Source organism: Rutidosis leptorrhynchoides, chromosome 2 (genome assembly GCF_046630445.1).
Source record: "Rutidosis leptorrhynchoides isolate AG116_Rl617_1_P2 chromosome 2, CSIRO_AGI_Rlap_v1, whole genome shotgun sequence".
In the NCBI taxonomy this organism is placed as follows: Eukaryota; Viridiplantae; Streptophyta; class Magnoliopsida; order Asterales; family Asteraceae; genus Rutidosis; species Rutidosis leptorrhynchoides.
Window position 1 is genome coordinate 144,836,550 of NC_092334.1, and position 6,000 is coordinate 144,842,549.

Below are 6,000 nucleotides of genomic sequence, written 5' to 3' on the forward strand. Positions count from 1 at the left end.
AGTTTTTACACAATATCATACAAACATGGACTCCAAATCTTGTCCTTATTTTAGTATGCAACAGCGGAAGCTCTTAATATTCACCTGAGAATAAACATGCTTTAAACGTCAACAAAAATGTTGGTGAGTTATAGGTTTAACCTATATATATCAAATCGTAACAATAGACCACAAGATTTCATATTTCAATACACATCCCATACATAGAGATAAAAATCATTCATATGGTGAACACCTGGTAACCGACAATAACAAGATGCATATATAAGAATATCCCCATCATTCCGGGACACCCTTCGGATATGATATAAATTTCGAAGTACTAAAGCATCCGGTACTTTGGATGGGGTTTGTTAGGCCCAATAGATCTATCTTTAGGATTCGCGTCAATTAGGGTGTCTGTTCCCTAATTCTTAGATTACCAGACTTAATAAAAAGGGGCATATTCGATTTCGATAATTCAACCATAGAATGTAGTTTCACGTACTTGTGTCTATTTTGTAAATCATTTATAAACCTGCATGTATTCTCATCCCAAAAATATTAGATTTTAAAAGTGGGACTATAACTCACTTTCACAGATTTTTACTTCGTCGGGAAGTAAGACTTGGCCACTGGTTGATTCACGAACCTATAACAATATATACATATATATCAAAGTATGTTCAAAATATATTTACAACACTTTTAATATATTTTGATGTTTTAAGTTTATTAAGTCAGCTGTCCTCGTTAGTAACCTACAACTAGTTGTCCACAGTTAGATGTACAGAAATAAATCGATAAATATTATCTTGAATCAATCCACGACCCAGTGTATACGTATCTCAGTATTGATCACAACTCAAACTATATATATTTTGGAATCAACCTCAACCCTGTATAGCTAACTCCAACATTCACATATAGAGTGTCTATGGTTGTTCCGAAATATATATAGATGTGTCGACATGATAGGTCGAAACATTGTATACGTGTCTATGGTATCTCAAGATTACATAATATACAATACAAGTTGATTAAGTCATGGTTGGAATAGATTTGTTACCAATTTTCACGTAGCTAAAATGAGAAAAATTATCCAATCTTGTTTTACCCATAACTTCTTCATTTTAAATCCGTTTTGAGTGAATCAAATTGCTATGGTTTCATATTGAACTCTATTTTATGAATCTAAACAGAAAAAGTATAGGTTTATAGTCGGAAAAATAAGTTACAAGTCGTTTTTGTAAAGGTAGTCATTTCAGTCGAAAGAACGACGTCTAGATGACCATTTTAGAAAACATACTTCCACTTTGAGTTTAACCATAATTTTTGGATATAGTTTCATGTTCATAATAAAAATCATTTTCTCAGAATAACAACTTTTAAATAAAAGTTTATCATAGTTTTTAATTAACTAACCCAAAACAGCCCGCGGTGTTACTACGACGGCGTAAATCCGGTTTTACGGTGTTTTTCGTGTTTCCAGGTTTTAAATCATTAAGTTAGCATATCATATAGATATAGAACATGTGTTTAGTTGATTTTAAAAGTCAAGTTAGAAGGATTAAATTTTTGTTTGCGAACAAGTTTAGAATTAACTAAACTATGTTCTAGTGATTACAAGTTTAAACCTTCGAATAAGATAGCTTTATATGTATGAATCGAATGATGTTATGAACATCATTACTACCTTAAGTTCCTTGGATGAACCTACTGGAAAAGAGAAAAATGGATCTAGCTTCAATGGATCCTTGGATGGCTCAAAGTTCTTGAAGCAAAATCATGACACGAAAACAAGTTCAAGTAAGATCATCACTTGAAATAAGATTGTTATAGTTATAGAAATTGAACCAAAGTTTGAATATGATTATTACCTTGTATTAGAATGATAACCTACTGTAAGAAACAAAGATTTCTTGAGGTTGGATGATCACCTTACAAGATTGGAAGTGAGCTAGCAAACTTGAAAGTATTCTTGATTTTATGAAACTAGAACTTTTGGAATTTATGAAGAACACTTAGAACTTGAAGATAGAACTTGAGAGAGTTCAATTAGATGAAGAAAATTGAAGAATGAAAGTGTTTGTAGGTGTTTTTGGTCGTTGGTGTATGGATTAGATATAAAGGATATGTAATTTTGTTTTCATGTAAATAAGTCATGAATGATTACTCATATTTTTGTAATCTTATGAGATATTTCATGCTAGTTGCCAAATGATGGTTCCCACATGTGTTAGGTGACTCACATGGGCTGCTAAGAGCTGATCATTGGAGTGTATATACCAATAGTACATACATCTAAAAGCTGTGTATTGTACGAGTACGAATACGGGTGCATACGAGTAGAATTGTTGATGAAACTGAACGAGAATGTAATTGTAAGCATTTTTGTTAAGTAGAAGTATTTTGATAAGTGTATTGAAGTCTTTCAAAAGTGTATAAATACATATTAAAACACTACATGTATATACATTTTAACTGAGTCGTTAAGTCATCGTTAGTCGTTACATGTAAGTGTTGTTTTGAAACCTTTAGGTTAACGATCTTGTTAAATGTTGTTAACCCAATGTTTATAATAACAAAAGAAATTTTAAATTATTATATTATCTTGATATTATGATGTACGAATATCTCTTAATATGATATATATACATTAAATGTCGTTACAACGATAAACGTTACATATATGTCTCGTTTCAAAATCATTAAGTTAGTAGTCTTGTTTTTACATATGTAGTTCATTGTTAATATAATTAATGATATGTTTACTTATCATAATATCATGTTAACTATATATATAACCATATATATGTCATCATATAGTTTTTTACAAGTTTTAACGTTCGTGAATCACCGGTCAACTTGGGTGGTCAATTGTCTATATGAAACCTATTTCAATTAATCAAGTCTTAACAAGTTTGATTGCTTAACATGTTGGAAACATTTAATCATGTAAATATCAATCTCAATTAATATATATAAACATGGAAAAGTTCGGGTCACTACAGTACCTACCCGTTAAATAAATTTCGTCCCGAAATTTTAAGCTGTTGAAGGTGTTGACGAATCTTCTGGAAATAGATGCGGGTATTTCTTCTTCATCTGATCTTCACGCTCCCAGGTGAACTCGGGTCCTCTACGAGCATTCCATCGAACCTTAACAATTGGTATCTTGTTTTGCTTAAGTCTTTTAACCTCACGATCCATTATTTCGACGGGTTCTTCGATGAATTGAAGTTTTTCGTTGATTTGGATTTCATCTAACGGAATAGTGAGATCTTCTTTAGCAAAACATTTCTTCAAATTCGAGACGTGGAAAGTGTTATGTACAGCCGCGAGTTGTTGAGGTAACTCTAGTCGGTAAGCTACTGGTCCGATACGATCAATAATCTTGAATGGTCCAATATACCTTGGATTTAATTTCCCTCGTTTACCAAATCGAACAACGCCTTTCCAAGGTGCAACTTTAAGCATGACCATCTCTCCAATTTCAAATTCTATATCTTTTCTTTTAATGTCAGCGTAGCTCTTTTGTCGACTTTGGGCGGTTTTCAACCGTTGTTGAATTTGGATGATCTTCTCGGTAGTTTCTTGTATAATCTCCGGACCCGTAATCTGTCTATCCCCCACTTCACTCCAACAAATCGGAGACCTGCACTTTCTACCATAAAGTGCTTCAAACGGCGCCATCTCAATGCTTGAATGGTAGCTGTTGTTGTAGGAAAATTCTGCTAATGGTAGATGTCGATCCCAACTGTTTCCGAAATCAATAACACATGCTCGTAGCATGTCTTCAAGCGTTTGTATCGTCCTTTCGCTCTGCCCATCAGTTTGTGGATGATAGGCAGTACTCATGTCTAGACGAGTTCCTAATGCTTGCTGTAATGTCTGCCAGAATCTTGAAATAAATCTGCCATCCCTATCAGAGATAATAGAGATTGGTATTCCATGTCTGGAGACGACTTCCTTCAAATACAGTCGTGCTAACTTCTCCATCTTGTCATCTTCTCTTATTGGTAGGAAGTGTGCTGATTTGGTGAGACGATCAACTATTACCCAAATAGTATCAAAACCACTTGCAGTCCTTGGAAATTTAGTGATGAAATCCATGGTAATGTTTTCCCATTTCCATTCCGGGATTTCGGGTTGTTGAAGTAGACCTGATGGTTTCTGATGCTCAGCTTTGACCTTAGAACACGTCAAACATTCTCCTACGTATTTAGCAACATCGGCTTTCATACCCGGCCACCAAAAATGTTTCTTGAGATCCTTGTACATCTTCCCCGTTCCAGGATGTATTGAGTATCTGGTTTTATGAGTTTCTCTAAGTACCATTTCTCTCATATCTCCAAATTTTGGTACCCAAATCCTTTCAGCCCTATACCGGGTTCCGTCTTCCCGAATATTAAGATGCTTCTCCGATCCTTTGGGTATTTCATCCTTTAAATTTCCCTCTTTTAAAACTCCTTGTTGCGCCTCCTTTATTTGAGTAGTAATGTTATTATGAATCATTATATTCATAGATTTTACTCGAATGGGTTCTCTATCCTTCCTACTCAAGGCATCGGCTACCACATTTGCCTTCCCCGGGTGGTAACGAATCTCAAAATCGTAATCATTCAATAATTCAATCCACCTACGCTGCCTCATATTCAGTTGTTTCTGATTAAATATGTGTTGAAGACTTTTGTGGTCGGTATATATAATACTTTTGACCCCATATAAGTAGTGCCTCCAAGTCTTTAATGCAAAAACAACCGCACCTAATTCCAAATCATGCGTCGTATAATTTTGTTCGTGAATCTTCAATTGTCTAGACGCATAAGCAATCACCTTCGTTCGTTGCATTAATACACAACCGAGACCTTGCTTTGATGCGTCACAATAAATCACAAAATCATCATTCCCTTCAGGCAATGACAATATAGGTGCCGTAGTTAGCTTTTTCTTCAATAACTGAAACGCTTTCTCTTGTTCATCATTCCATTCAAATTTCTTCCCTTTATGCGTTAATGCAGTCAAGGGTTTTGCTATTCTGGAAAAGTCTTGGATGAACCTTCTGTAGTAACCAGCTAGTCCTAAAAACTGGCGTATGTGTTTCGGAGTTTTCGGGGTTTCCCACTTTTCAACAGTTTCTATCTTTGCCGGATCCACCTTAATACCTTCTTTGTTCACTATGTGACCGAGGAATTGAACTTCTTCCAACCAAAATGCACACTTTGAAAACTTAGCGTACAATTCTTCCTTCCTCAATACTTCTAACACCTTTCTCAAATGTTCACCGTGTTCTTGGTCATTCTTTGAGTAAATAAGTATGTCATCAATGAAAACAATGACAAACTTGTCAAGGTATGGTCCACACACTCGGTTCATAAGGTCCATGAACACAGCTGGTGCATTAGTTAAACCAAACGGCATGACCATAAACTCGTAATGACCGTAACGTGTTCTGAAAGCAGTCTTTGGAATATCATCTTCTTTCACCCGCATTTGATGATACCCGGAACGTAAGTCAATCTTTGAATAAACAGACGAGCCTTGTAGTTGATCAAATAAGTCGTCGATTCTCGGTAGTGGGTAGCGGTTCTTGATGGTAAGTTTGTTCAACTCTCGGTAGTCGATACACAACCTGAATGTACCATCTTTCTTCTTGACAAACAAAACAGGAGCTCCCCATGGTGATGTGCTTGGTCGAATGAAACCACGCTCTAAAAGTTCTTGTAATTGGCTTTGCAGTTCTTTCATCTCGCTGGGTGCGAGTCTATAAGGAGCACGAGCTATTGGTGCAGCTCCTGGTACAAGATCTATTTGAAATTCAACGGATCGATGTGGGGGTAATCCCGGTAATTCTTTCGGAAATACATCGGGAAATTCTTTTGCAATGGGAACATCATTGATGCTCTTTTCTTCAGTTTGTACTTTCTCGACGTGTGCTAGAACAGCATAGCAACCTTTTCTTATTAGTTTTTGTGCCTTCAAATTACTAATAAGATGTAGCTTCGTGTTGCCCTTTTC